Below are 15,955 nucleotides of genomic sequence, written 5' to 3'. Positions count from 1 at the left end.
CAACGGACGTAGCAAGTAACAAAAGTATTTAGAGCGATGTAGTGAAGTAAAAGATATGATTTATTGTTAATATGAAGTGGAGTGAATGTATTAAGTTTCCCCAAACAATGCTACTCAAGTAAAGTATAGATTCCCAAACTGTATTTATGTGCAGTGCTCAAGTAAATTGACTTTGTTTCTGCTCAGCTTTGCTTCTGAGAACTCTGGACTCCAAACCAAGTATCACCAGTGGTTCCACAGTATGAGACTGTTGGGCTTTTAAAGTAACTTGGACACTAAATTACTGGTAAAAATGTCCAATACTGAAATTCAGTTCAATAACTACAGTTTAACTGCATGTGGCTCCAGGTGTTGCATTGCATTCATTGATTACTCCAGTGTTTACTTTGGTTTTTGGTTTTTTTATTACAATATTTCACTTCAAAATATTGGTTTTAGTTTTGTGATTCTTTTTTTTGAGTTCCTTTTTCCAAAGTAGGTTGGCAAACATGATCAACAGCATATAATGAGTCTTCCTGCATCATTACAAACACACCAAAATCAATCTAAGTAATGGGTTTAAACATGGTGATTTGTAAAATAACTCCACGAGTTTCCAACATTGCAGTGAAATGAGGGTCCCTCCTGCCTGTCTTGGCTTGTGCTTTGCTGCTCAGTTAAGAACTAAAACTGTGTGCAGTTTGTGCTGCTGGATTTTTCTTTAGCTGAGGGGAAGACAGAGTGGTTGAGGGTGTATACACGTGGGGGAAGAGCAGCAGTAATAGAACTCAGCTGGAGTAGGTTACTTCAGGGAATGCTTCAGGAGCAGGAACGCTGCCAAAAGAGCGAGGAAACATACTTCACTTTATTGATTTTGTCGATCGTCTTAAATGAGGGGCACTCCAGGCCAAGGGCTCACCTCTGCATTGTCTTGTGTGTGCTCGTGGTGCACAGTGGACAACATGCAGCACTTATAGACACTGTGAGTCAGAAATGAGGAGTTTTACAGTGGCGGATATAAAAAATGTTTTACATTGGAGGTGGGGGCAAAGAAGTGGCAAGAGGTCTTGGCAGGGCGGCCATGTTGGATCTCCTTGGTGAAGTACTGGAAAAAAAAACATATGTAAATGGAATCAACATTCACAAAAACACAAAAAAATTATTTATGTTTTCTGCAGAGATAACAGTAACTGGTAATATTTGCTCATTGAGTTACGTTTTTTTTTTTTTTTTTTAAACATTCGTACTAGTTTTGCTGCCGCTACTTTTAGCTTTTACTTGAGGAACATTATGTACAATCACTACTCTTACATCAGTAATATTTCTGGATGTACTTTTTAAAGTCTCACCTTGAGTCCTCTAAACATATATGTCAATGTAGCCAAATATCTCAATATAAATATCTGATTATTATCAGACATTTTCTCGGAAAAACGATAGAATTTCTGTGTCTCAATAGTCAGATTTATTTTCTTTTGAAACTCAGATTTGATATTAATCTCAACTTTTCATAGTTTTCTCAAGCAGCTTTTTGACTTTAGCAGTTTAGAAATGTACTTGGTTTTTCTAGACCATTTCTAAAATCTATAAATGTCTTAGTTTTTTTATTATAAATTTACTCCTGCTTTTTCTTTCTATCTAATATGCCGTCATAGGTTCCTGACCAATCTCCTTCTATAATAATATGTAAGCTGTATTCCACTTCCAGAAAAGTGAATGTTTTAGGTACATCTCTAAAAGCCCATAAGCAATACATTCATGCTAATGATGAGTGAATGTAAAGTTCTGGTCAGCCCGGTGCATTTAGCGTGAGCTCCAGCTGTAATCTCTGCTCTGAGGCTGAACAGAGCTCAGCTGTAAATGAGCTCATTGTTTCATCCTGAGCTTCCTAAAATGAGCAGCCATCTCCACAGAAGTTAACCCCCACCCCTCATCCCCCGACCCCAGATCATGACCTTTAGCTTTACACCAGAGATACAGCTTCTGTTGTGACTTATTCATCAACAGTGACTTTGTTATGAATGGCTTTTTAAGGCAAATATTGATTAAGTCAAGTGCAACATCACCTGGCTTAAAGCAAATGTCCATAAGCAATTACAGCTGGTAGTCTCTTTTCCATTTTTGCTTTGGTTGACATACTCATTTGTTTCATATTCCCATACGTCCTGTCAGGTGGGACTGCTCTCATTTACACTATGATCATAGTCAATAGTTGTTCAATAACCTGTAGGCGTCTGTGATTGTTTGGTTTACCTCTTACCCTAAGTTTGATGCATTGTCATAGAAATTTTTTTTTAAGATTTTAAGCTGATTGCAGCAGACAAGAGTTTTTGCTGATAGAACCGATGCAACAATTTGATTGTAGTGCGAAAAATTAATTTTATTTTCATGAAGTTTCACTGGGACCAGTGGAGACCTTTTGCTGTCTGTGGATAGAGCGGATCTGAAACTGAGCATGCAGCTAAATCGCATTTTTGTTTTACTGAGCCTCATCCCGGCTGTGCCGTTTCTAAATTCAGGCAACACGGCAAGCGTAAAATTAAGCCTGAAAGATTTTGTCTAACTATTGCAGTTATTGGAAAATAAGAAGCCATTTTTGCTTTATTTCATGATAACTCTAGTTGCAGAAAATTATACAAAGTGAAAAAAATAACTATACTGGATATTGAGGTGATGTCTGGAAGTGTATTGGTTGTAGTGCCGGGACTTTAAGATGTTAATTTTAACTAGTTACAGAGATTAATGCGTTAAAAATATTTTTTGTTTTTTTCTTTTTGTACTTACAAAAATTTCTGTAAGTAAATTTTTGTAAGTAAGATTCATGCAGATGCACACATGGCATCTGCATGAATCAGTGATGGACGATGAAACCGCTTCTCTTGGCCTGCTGGGGTTTAAATTTTCCTTCCAAAAACCAGTCTGATGGGACGCAGGAAAAGACTACGTTCTGTTCAAGTTGTGCTAAAAGGAGTTAGCCTATGAGTGTAGGTATTCAAACCTACAACAGCATCCCAATGCTAACCATGTAGCAGCAGCACAGACGTCTCCAACGCTAATGTCGGCATCCAGAGTCCACAGAGAAGTTCCATGAATGATCAGGAGTTTCTGGAACTCTGGAAAGCTGAATGGGTAGAATATCACTTTGCACCAATCACATTGTTAGATTAAAACAATTGACACATTTGTTTTTGAGCTCATATGTCTGTTTATTCAATAATAAAAATGGTTTCTGAATAGAAAATGTTGCGTATCTTGTAAAATTTTAAGCAAGTCCCACCACTAATCAACATATATTTACGTTTCTAGTTGTAACAAAACATGTGGAAGGGTTCTATGGGCATAAATATTGTTGCAAGCCACAAATGGTTGATGGATTTCAACATCTTGCTCCTTTGTGTTAGTTTCTGGTTCTATATGACATTTCTATATGGAAATATTTCCTTTGTCTTCTGTTGGTCAAAATGGGAGAAATATTTATCTGGCCGGACCAAAAGCTTCCTTCTGTGATGTGACTGTTACTTTTAAAGCTCTTTGTTACCCTGTAAGATTATCTTCTCTGCCACTGAGAACTATTTACCTCTGCTGAGGGGACTGGCATCATTTTACACTATTCATTTCCTTGCTCTCTTTGAGCAAATCATCCTCATCTGTGTCTTTGTTAGCAACTGCAGAGTAATTCTTATATTTTGTCCTCCTCATTTTTTTTATCACCCTAAATCCCAGAGAAACCACCGGGCAGGATTGGGTGAGTCCCAGCCAGCTCGGCGCTACCTTATCCTTTAATAAAGTGTAATCAAACATGGGTTTAAGTGGAAAATAAATATCCAGCCCTAATAAGCTGCTCAGCCGGATCATGTAAATGCAAATTTTCAAGCTGGTTCCCATCCGTCCCACCGAGGGGAGAACAAGCCGCGGCGATCGCCTCCTCCGCCCGGCGACTGTAAATCAAGGAAAATAATGGCGGGATAATGACCGGTTTGCGGTCCCAAGCAGATTGAATGATAACAAACCACGCACGTTCCACGCAGCTTTTCATTTAACATCCTATCATGGGGGAAAGCCGGCGAACAGCTTGGCGGGCCTCATTAAAGGGGCTGTCCGTGGCTTGTAAATTTGGCAGAGCGCAAGGGGCGGACAATTCCCGGGACAAACTTCCTGGTAGGAGAGGAAGGGGCGGTTTATTCCCCGGCCGCCGGGGCCTCGCGCACCGACGCAGATCTGAGGACGGGCCGCGAGCCGCCGCCGAAGTCGACTTCGGCGGCGGCTCGCGGCCCGTCTGTCGCAGCAGACAACTGCGACAGTTGTCTGCTTTCTTATGTGAATGAAGAGAAAGGTACCCACTTAGACAAGCGCTAAATAATAGACGTATAAATTGCGCGGTTCTTCTTGTTTGGGGAAGATGCTGATTTAGCTGCTAATTGGTGACAGAAACTGTCAAACGGGTGGCAGACAGTGACGGTGGTGGCTTCTGTCAGGATTAGGTGAGAGGGAGGGGAGGGAGGGGAGCTTTCTTCTGATGACGGCAAAGACACCGCGACGACGGCGGTCCCCTCCCTCCTCTTGTCTGATATTTACCCAAAACACATTAAACAGATAAAGGGAGAGAAACGAAACAATAAGCTCGGGATTATGGACCCCGTCTCATGTCGTCCCTTTTTTCTCTTCTCTAAGCTGTCTCTGTGATTGATTAACGTGTTTGTTTGAAGAAAACTTGGAATGTTTGCTTGCTTGGTGCATTGGTTGAAAAAAAGAGAGAGAGAAGAATATGTGTAGACGTTAGCGCTCAAGAACAATGAAGTGGCTGCAGGAGGAAAGAGACGGCAAAAGGAGACGGATAAAGACTGACTGACTGATCTCTGGAGGGCATCTTCCTCTAACCCTGCCTTGACTCTCCTCCCTTCTCTCTAGAGCTTTAAGATGAACAGTAATTAGGCTTTGATACTCTGGCAAATGAACAGTAATTAGAGAGCGCTACTGTGGATCCTCTGCCTGAGCTGCTCATTGAATATTCACACCATTATTGAACGTTAAGATTAGCTCGCCGCTGTCGCGCACAAACAGTGTGGCATGGCAACGGCCCTCTGCAGATGGTGTTAGGGGGATGGCGGATGATCTGTGCGAGCGATGGTGGGGGGGTGCGTGTGTGTGTGTGTGTGTGTGTGTATGGAGACAGGTCGTCCAAGCCTGGCGGACCCTCAGAGGGGATTTTCTGGTTATTAGATCCTTGCCAGATCATGGGCCAATTATAAAGAAAACTGTCAGTCAAGGCAAAGTGGCTGTGTGATTAGCGGAAAAGGACAAAATCAGGTGAGGAGTGTGAATCTTTCTGGAGGCAGCTTTGATTTGCTAATAAGAGGGAAAGGAAAAGGAAAGGACCGGTGCAGGGTCCCCAGCTGTAGTCCTGCTTTGCTCTCTTCGTTTTTGCCGTGACCTTCTTAGCACCGCCGGTCTAATCTGTGCTGCAGAGGAGACATAAAGGATGGCTCTCGAGGGTTTTTTTCCCCTTTATTTTCTGGGTCCAGGCTCCGAATGAGGCACGAGGGGGTTAGAGTCACCAAAAAACGAGAGCACACACACACACGCTGGTGTGCCCCCACGCACATACACACACATACACACACGCACTCACGCCTACTCTCAAGCACAGGAACATGAGTAATCAAACACTTCCTGGAACACGACAGGGGCCAAATGCTACTTAATTTCTGTAATAGTTTTTAAAGACTTTTTACAGGTAAACTTTAAAAAAAGGAAGCCGGAGAAGGTGCTTCCTGTTATGTCACACACAGAGAGAGGGAGGAGTGAACGGATAAGAGGAGGGAGGGAGGCAGCATCCTCAGCAGTCCCGACTCTGTCCGCTCTTCTGCCTAATTTCCTAAAGAACGACAGTGTAGCCCAATTTAGAGGCTGGTGACCAGGGCTGACATTGAGGGGCGTGGTGGGGTCCCTTTATCCCCTCCGCCCCCCCGAGCCCCCATCCAACCAACCTGGGTTTCGGGCTAGGGAGCAGCCAGCGCAGAGGGGAGATGAGCAGAACAGTGCCAGCGCTATAATGAAGCACGGTAGACAGCAGGCCTGACAGCTCTGGCAGGTGATGCATGGGGCCCATGCTAATTCTTCAGCAAGCCAGTGATGGATCCTGAAATCTTGACCACACATCCCATTAGCCCCTGTCTGTGACAGGAGAATAAAGATATTAAAAAAATAGAAGAAGAAGAATCCCAGAGAAGTTGAGAGAAAGGGGTGCAGGCAGCGGAGGAAGGGGGTTGGGGGGGGGGAAGACGTGGCACGGGACGTAGACAGCCTTACGCAAACCTGCAAGTCCTCTGCAATATTTTCAGCTCCAAAGTTATTGATGACTTAACCTCTGGGGTGCAGGTTATGGGTGATGGATACTGTGCATCTCCAGCATGGAACAGCAGAGGATAACAAGGCAGACAGTGAATCACCTGCCCACAGCTGATAAAAATAGAATATGACATCTTGTACAGCATACATGCTGCATTATCCCTCTGCAAATTCTAAGGAGAGGCGTGAACTGGGCTCTCCTGTAAATAGATTAGCTCTTTGAATGGGGTTTCTATAGTCTCAGCTGTTCTGCACATCCCCACTGCCCTGGCTTTTGCATCTCAGCACTACGAGCGTAAGAACTGTTTATTAGGCTGTCCCTGCCAAGTCCTCTGCGGCCGCCGCTCCCCTCCTTCCCACTCCCCCACTTTCTGCCCCCCTCCTCCACAGAATAAAAAATTCCAGGGAAACAAAAAAGCGGAGGAGGTCGTAGAACTCCTCAGCTATCAAGCACTCAGGTGTGTTTACCATATATCTTTTATCTTCTTGTGCAGGATAGAGCTAATATCTCTGACAAGTTTTCTGCGAAATATAAATGACCCTGCCTCGATACAAATAGGAAAACCGGTAGCGAGGCGAGTGGAATCGCAGCCAGGGCCCCGCGAATCCTCCCCATTTCTTGGGGGTTGACAAATAGCACGGAGGAAGTTCCAGGGGAAACTGAGAGGTTACCGTGACAGACAAGGAGCACAATTATCACACCATGATGAAAGAGCCATGGTGAGCGTGCGTCGCGCAGTTAATTACCGTCCTTTTTCCACCAGCCTCTAATGTGAGGAAAAACACGCGATGACAAGTGTGTAAAAGAGCAAGCACTAAATTACTGTCAAGAAAAATAAACGGAGGATCGCGCGGCCCGCACAGTGATTTACGGGGGCAATTAGTCACCGCCCCATGGAGATGCTGAGGACAGCAGTGCGGCGGGAGTGTGTCAGGGAGAGAGGGAGTGTGAGACGCGCTGCTGCACTTCAGCTACACTTCCAAAGAAACGGCATGAGAAGCAGGAGGATGCTCTTATCTCTTTGCTTTTATTTGAGTGACCTTTGCCTCGCAGAGGGCCTTCAGCTAACTTTTTGTTGATTTCAATAAGAGAAAGAAACTATTCAGGCATAAGAAAATGACCACCTGCCTAGTATATGGTTGGTTTATCTTTTTCTAAAACAGACCATATTGTCAAGACCTGACCTCTACCAGATCTTTGACGAGACCTTGTGGACATGTTAGCTCTTTAGTAAGTACTACGTTGGGAGGCGGATCCACACTGGAAATTAGGCCAGCACATTTTAGGCTACGTTTACATGAGACCGTTGTCTGGAAACTGACGGTATTTTTGGATGTTGATTGGGTAAAACTTCCACTTTTAGACGACAACACCAATACCCCTGGAGTCAGCTGTAATTGTTCTGCCAGGCCACTACATGGTGCTGTAATTTTAGCATGTCGTTGAAACGCGCATGCTCTTTTTACTGCCAGCATTCACCTCATTTAGAGAACAGCAACCCGTCTCCGATAAACCAATTGCTCATTTGTTATCAGAAGTTGTGTTAAACCGAACAGTTTAAGTAGCACAACACAGCACAGTGCTGTCCACCATTGTTTTTGTTGTCTGTCAGTGGATGAGTAGAACAAACCCAGGAACCATGCATTCTGAGCATGTGTACTTTCACACCTGCGGAGTACAACACACCTTCACGGAGGGTGTTTCCGAAAGGTTTCACTCTGCGACCAGGTTTCAAAAAGTGCTGGTGTCAGAAATCTGGATCACTGTTGACTTGTAAACGAGAGGGCTGGATCGCAGCAAAAACTCTAGTTTTAATGACAAGTAGCCTTAGTTTTCGAAGATCTAAATAACCTTGTGTAACCAAAGGAGTGGTGTGGAGTGGTCTGCACGGTCAGTATAGGGAGTTACAGATTGCTTAGTCTAAAAGGACGTCAGTGACATGTGACACCTTATCACTTTTGTCCTACTGTCATTGAAGGGAAAAGTCTAGTTTAGAACAGTCTAGTTTAGCTTTAACTAGTCTTTTTGTTGATTCCGTGCTTGAGGGGGATTCACATTTACTCAGAATAGTGAGTTCTCAAATTTGAAAATCTGTTTTGATATTGAAGAAACTGTAACCAGTGAATAATAGTCCAGTCCAAGGTTGACTTGTCTTCTGTATTTTAGATTTTGAATTAGAGCTAATCAAAGAACAAAAACAACAACAAAAAAACGCTTTTGAATTCCTGTTTTACATATTGTTAATCTGCTTTGAGGATTGATTAGTCAATCACCAAAACATGCGTTAGCTGTGGACCAGGAACCCATTAGGCAGAGTTTTTGCGATGCTCTCACTCTCTCGTCACAATTTGTCCAATTTCAAATTCACTCAAAACGCTCTGTGAACACAGTAGTTACCAATCCTTCTAGCTTCAGCCTGACAAAATCAAAATATGAGGGTCATGACTCACTACTGAGTCTCAGATTGGTTCAATCAACGCTCAATAAGCATCAACAGCGGTTTACTGCTTTTATTTCTTTTTCAAGCCCTGCTTTGTATCTTTTACAACATTTCTAAAATGCACATGCTGTCTCTTTGTCATTTCTGCTATTTAAGTTAAGTTCTGAAGAGTACTTGAAGACTTGGATATTCCCAACCCCAACTATGGGAACACATTGTATTAGGACAAAATATTCATTTCGCTGCCCAACCACTAACAGGTGCCATAATGAAGACATAATAAACACTTTTCACTTCACTTGTCAGTGGTCATAATGTTATGCCTGACTGATGGAAGAGATCAAGCAAATAACAGCATGACAGACATCGGACTTCAAACCAGTGCCATGCTGTCGCGTGTGTATGTAACATAATAGGATGAAAGGAGATGCATGAATCGACAGTATGGAGCTGATTTAGGTCACTGTTACACGTTTTATACTTGATTACGACGCAAGTGTAAGACAAGCTAAAGCAATGTCTGTCATTACACTATCAGCGGATGCAGCCCGTTTGTCTCAAGTGGAATATGTCGGCGTACTTGAAATACTAAACGTCTAAAATGAGCAGCCTTCTCTCCCATCGAACATCAAACAGGCTCTAATTGTTCCTAAACGTGACACAAGTTAAGATACTTCAGTTTAAAGCCCGCACCATCGCTTCTGGAAAGTGACGCTTGATTCCCTGTCTCGTCTCGTCTCGTCTCGTCTCGACGAGCAGCTCCTGGCCGCATTCGAATCGTCACATGTCCCTCACGTTTCATGAAGCGCAGCCTTTCATCACGTATTAAAAAACACCTGCCGTACTCTTAAAGAAGTTAGGCCGCTGGGAATAAGCCTGCGCAACTGGAGGGCCCATTGATTTGTAATGGCTGATGACAGACGGTGTCACGTCATCTTTGCTAATTCCAGTCTTTTATTAGCGTTGATCGGTGAAGCTTTTGTTTTTATTTCACTGAGAGAAAATGTCAGAGATGATCGGCGTTTGGTGGGGAGAAATCTGAAATCTAGAAGCTGCTTTTAACATGTGATATCCTGAAGTGAGTACAGAGAGAGGTGGTGGAGATCTATCTAGATGTCCGTCACAGCCCACCAAAGACGATTACAGCTGAGGACTTTAAAGAAGACACGGACTGTACGGCTTCTAACGCTTTCACCCCAGCTCCTGCTAATGCCTGACGTTACCGTGACGAAATGCGTCGCGAGATATTGGTGTTTTAATCTGCCTTGTCATGCTTGTATACATATTTAGACTGAGCCTTTGCACATTCTTTGGAGGACAATAACAACAACTGCCAGGAAGCTGAGCGTGATATGAAGTGTATTCATGGGTAAGGAGGGGTGGATGGGGGGAGGTACATTCTCCTGGCTATACAAATCCAGTAGGGGTTAGTGAGTGGGCTTGCTAGGTTGAGCCGCATTTCCAGGTCAGCGGCCTTGAGCATGCTTGGTTTCTGCTGCCTTGCCCATTCTTATTGGCAAAGGTGCCATAAGACGAGGTTGCGAGGGCCCATAAGTGGTGAGGAGGAAGCGGTGGAGGAGCTGACCAGGAAAGGACCATATGCACGTCCAGCAGAGCGCTTCCCCCGGGCTGTCTTTCCCTCTCCCTCCACATTCCTCCCTTCACTGCATCATGCACTTCTTTGCCAGGGCTATTTAGGTGCCAGGACATCAGACTTCCTCAAGCTGTCAGCCTTGCCCCCTCCACCTCCACCCTCTCTTCTCCCCTCTCTCTGAAACAATGTAATGTGGAATTGGAGGAAAGAAAGAAAAGGATGATGGAACTGAGTGGGAGATAAAAAGGAAAGACCCTTTCCATACTTTCCATTTTCCTTTTTCTTCCCAAAACTTTAAGTTCCATGGAATAAATATTTCATATTGCCAGTGGCCTAAGTTATTTTTTGCAAAAAGATGATCTGACCAAAAAATAATAAAAAATCACTTTTGCCAAAAAATTACTAAAATTGCCACCTTATTTTAGGAAGGTGGCAATATTGTTCTGTGTGTTTGTCAAACAAATTAAAAATATAAAAAAGGTAAGGGTCCTGTTGTGTTATTTGGTAAAACCCAGCCCCTCTTTCTACACCATTTTCTTCATACAAAGCGTCTGGACCCTGGGTTATTGAGAAGTGACTTCTTAATGGAGGTGTGGACTGTGTTTTTGAAACCCGGGGGTTTCAAATTTTACCCAATCGCTAACATTTGGCTGTGACTTATGTAATATGCCAGTTTGGTACTAAAAAGCCGGAAATCGCTTGTGCTGTGAACAACCTTCGTCCACTACAAAGTGAGAAGTGCCAAGAGGCAGCTGTAGATGTTAATTCAATATTTAGAAGTGTGGCCAACACTGACTGAACAGCTTCGTGCATTTCAGACTACAATTCTAAAACAGCGCAGGAAAACAACGTCATCGTTCACAACACCTCCTTCTGTACGCCGATTGGCCCAGTTGAAAATTTACAGGAGGAATCCAAGTGAATGGGAGAACACCCAGAATGAGCTGTGATTGAGATTTGAATAGAGCAAAATTGCACATGAAGCCTGGCAGGACTCAAGCGTATGCAAAAGATAGATGAGGTTTTAGTAAGTATAACCAAAAGAACACCAAAAAGAACCTTATAGCGATGCACAGGAACATGGAACATAGGAAGAGAAACAGGCGTGAAGGCCGAGGGAAGGAGAGTTTAGCATATTTTGTACATTAAAAAAACTAATCATCCTGCTCAGCTGTACTTTCCTTTGAATCAGAATACACTATTTTTGATTATATGTTGACATTTTGCCCTTACTGTACAGTAGATTATTTTTTCAAATTTGTTTTACATATATTTTAATATTTTCGTCTGTGTGTGAACCTACATGCCTCTTCGTTCTGTCACTCTGGTGCTATCACACCTGAATTTCCCTACTGTGAGATGATAACTTTCTATTCTATTCTTGTTTGAAAAAATGGCCTCAGCCAATTCATTTCTATCAATGTGTTTTTCTCTTGTCCTGCCCAGGACGTTCTCCGCTTCTCGACCAATGACCACTGGACCCCACGACCCAGTAAAGACACGCAGGTATAGCTGATGGATAGATACTACTTCCTTTATTTCTGTGTTCTTTTTCTCTTGCAACATTTTCAAATATTCTCATTTAAGAGCAACAGAAAATCAGATCCATTCCCTAAAAAAGATTCTCTTCTGCATGATGAAGCTAAAGTTCATCCTAAACTTCTTTTCTGTTTACGTCCAATTAGAGCTTTATTTAACGATGCCACAAATAACAGATAAGCTTCAAGTTGCATTTCTAACTATTTGCAATTCCGGATCCTAAACTTGTGCAACCAGTCTACACCTGTGTGTCTAGTGTGAATGGTGCATCTGAGAAATGAATGAGCCTAAAGCCAGGAGAGTGTAATCAGATCTGTCTCCAGACGTTTGAAGGATTCACCAGTACAGAACTTTGGGATTCCCGGGGGGAGGAAGTCATAGAGGAACGCTGCTGAATTTGGAACAGATGGATCATTCTGCAGTAAACTCAAGAAAATTTTTTTTTTTTTAACTTTCTTTACAATACATTTCTGCTATTCTGGCAGCAGGAAATAGTCTACACTTTCTTAATATTGGTACCAACTGTTTTAAGTAAGACTGCAGCGAGTAAAACTCAACTAAAACTCAGGAATAAAAAGGCTGTCCATCAATTCAGCAGCTTTAAATGGGGAAGAAGCCCAGTGGATTTTCAGTTGTTAACCGTTACATCCTGCCCCTCTCCGTTTCATTATTTTTTCAAAGTTTGACTTTTTCTTACCTATTTTTTTTTTTGCCAAGGTCAGTAACCCTGGCAAACACTTCATTAAACACAAGTAAAACAAGATTATCAGTCCTAAATGTTGAGCTTATCTTCAAGGTACCTTGAATGTAAAATGGATTCCTATTTTGTTGCTTAAAAGTTAATAGAAAATCTTTTTTTTCCCCAATATCCAAAAACCCACTGTAGGGATTTAAATGTTTTATTTTATTAATGTAATGTTAGTTATAATCCAATTAATTTCCCCTCATATTTCTTCTCTTTTTTTTTCAGTTTGAGCGTTTTTCTTGTTTATCACAGGAAGCTATTTAAAAATGTATTGGGACGGGGGGGCTTATCTTTAAAACAGGAGATATTAGTGTGAGAATATGCTCTTTCTTTTCTATTCTTTCTTTTCTTAAATAGCTCTCGGTCTTTGAAAATTAACTCACTAACTGGCTTTGGAATAACAGACAACCGGGAAGAAAAGGAGTTAAAAAAAAAACAAAAAAACAGGACCCATGAATCAATATGGGCAATGGGGGAAGGCCAAACGTAATAAATAATACAATAACAAGCCTAACTAATGAGCTGCTGCGACGGTGCAGTTCACAGAGGAGTCCCTTTGTAAGAATCCCTGCTAATAATCCTGGGGAGCCGGCGGATGATGAAGTGTTGCCATAAGGCAACACCTGTGCAATTAAAGCAGCGGATTCTTTTGCACGTAACATTAATTTCAACCCTTTATAAAGGCACGATGAGCACACTAATAATCTAGTCTACTTGACTCCGTGTCTAGCTGAAACAGAGCATCTAATTAGGTAAAGGTAATTAATTAGAGATAAACGGAGCTAATCAGGACCCGTTAGCACTCCCACTTTCTTGGCATTAAGACACAGAGCCTCCTGCACCGCGCTCTCATTGGCCGCCCTGTCATGTGCTCGGTGAACATGAAGAAGATCTGTTTTTAGTGGAAGCTGTGTGATCTCGCCGTGAACTTGGCCTGCTCCCTTAAGATCAAGGATCATCTATGTTTGCTCTCCGGTTTTCTAATTGGCCTGTAAATTTGTTTGGTCATTTTCACGAGGGTTAGCGTCTAACTGGGGTTTCGGTTATGATACTCGGAGCAAATGAATACTTTATGAAGAATTCAAAAATGGAAAAAAAGGAAATGTGCTACAAAAAGTTTGGCTATTTAAAAATATTTTCACCTCTGGTGTGTCATCACATCACTGGTTGCCGGTACAAATGGCATCTTGTGACACTAAATCTCACAGTATTTCAAGTCAAGATATTTTTCATCAAGGTAAACCTCTTAGTGAAGTTTTTGTTGACTAGACATAGAAAAGCCAATGTTGCAGTCAACTAATGCTAAAGAATTTTAGTTGAAAAGTGAAACGTGTGAAGATAGATGTCTAAATGTGGTTGAAAAGCGATTACAGGTTGTTCAAATGGGTCAGTCCTGACAAAACATGGACACTAGCTCTGCTAAAAAGTCCAAATTTCTACATACATTTCTGGGCTGCCACAAAAAGAAGGACTGGCTAATCTTTAAGCCATAAAAAAAAAAAAGATGTCCATGGTAGTCCAGTGTTTGGAAGCAGAACTGTCTCACATAGAGTTAATCAACTGCTTTTTTATCAGCTCTCATGTCGAGATGTTTTAACTTTGACATGTTTATATCTATGTTTATTCTTATTTTAAAGTATAAAAGGTAGTACCTTTAGTTGTTGCCCTGTTGTGTTGACATAGTTGGCTAATAAAGATGCTATCATGTATAAACAAGTCATCTACAAACATTTTGAAACCACACAGTCACTTCTAAATTATTCTTGTCGCAGCAATTTAGGTCCTCTGGAGAAAAGAGAGAAGAAGAGACTGCAACTGGCTAACTGTTAGCTGCCAGCAATGCTAACGTCAGAATCTGCTTCAAAGCTTCCTGTTGCTGCTAAGCTAAAGGCATGTGTACAGTGGTACAGAGTCTGGAACCTCTAGTTCCAAACAATATGTGTTCGAGACACAGCTTAATTTTTGTAAAGTCAATATAATTTTGGAAACACAAAACAGTATCTTTTAAAATTATTTTTTAAGATATTTAAAACAAATAAGCATTAGACACGCTTAAAAACGGAATCAGACAAGCCAAACCTAGATTAAAGCTATAATTACCACTAATTGAAACATTTTGTGAAATGTTTACTCTGTAGTTTTTAGTTTTTTGAAAATTTTGCAAAGTGTCTGGTCTCGTCCACTTTCCATGAACTCGCTGGATTTATTATCCCGCTTCTACCAGAAAATTCAAGCATGTAAAATTACAGACATAAAAAAAAACAACAAAAAAAAACATCTCTCACGCTTAATTTCATAGACTGTTGTGAGTTAGCTTACAAAATAAATTTGAAAATCCTCATAAGAGCAAATCATACATCCTGAAATAACATCCTTTAACAAATACAGGGAGGGAAACTTTCTGAAAACGCGCATATCCAAGATTAGCTGCCAGCATTTTCAAACCTGAGAGGTGCAAACATGTCATGGCTGCGATTACAATCTCTAACAAGAAATCACATTAGGGATACATGAAGGTGATTTTACCTTCTTCCCCCCCGAAATATTTCCCGAGCCCCAGACAGCAAACATCCAACTTTCTAACATCTTTGTTCTAATTTTCATATGAAAGACGAGGGGGGAGCCAGGGGTTCTCAGAACCGCTGCCTCCGTAGTAACGCGAGGAAACGGCACCACGAAGAACCCCTGTTAACACTCATGTACCTATCATGTCCAATTTTTTTTCCAATAGATTTTCCGGTCTGCGACTGCGTGCAAAAGCTGTTTGAAAATGGAAATTTAATGGTTATTGTAATGAATGTTGACTTAGCGGATCAGAAAAGCAGGAGCGAGACCGTCTGAGAAGAGGTTTGTTTAGATGCTCCGGTGTCGTCGGTTTCACAAGGAGAAATGATTTGGGGGAAACATGATTATTATTTTTTTTTTTTCCCCTCTCTTCTGCTTTCTGTCGTACACAGGGGAGTCGTCTGCTACAACAAGGCGGGGCGCTCCCCTGACTCGCATCATTAGAAGGTTTTTTACAAGCGACAAGCAGGCTATTTGGCTGTCATTGGGATTGTTTGAAGAGAATATGTTTCTGCACCATACTCCAGGGAGTCCCGAATCAGGAAAAAGGGGAGGAAAAAAGAAAGAAAAAAAAAACAAAAACAAAAAAAGATCACCCTTGAGCACTTGACATTGCTGTTATGCATTTGTCAATAATAAGGCTAAGAGGTTGGGCCACTGTGTGTAAATTGGGAGTTGGGTGTGTTCGTCAGCCTCAAATGTGAGTTGACCTTTGACCTGGAATGCCACTCGGTCCCTAAGCTT

The sequence above is a fragment of the Xiphophorus hellerii genome, chromosome 9 (genome assembly GCF_003331165.1).
Source record: "Xiphophorus hellerii strain 12219 chromosome 9, Xiphophorus_hellerii-4.1, whole genome shotgun sequence".
In the NCBI taxonomy this organism is placed as follows: Eukaryota; Metazoa; Chordata; class Actinopteri; order Cyprinodontiformes; family Poeciliidae; genus Xiphophorus; species Xiphophorus hellerii.
This window is presented reverse-complemented; position numbering follows the sequence as displayed.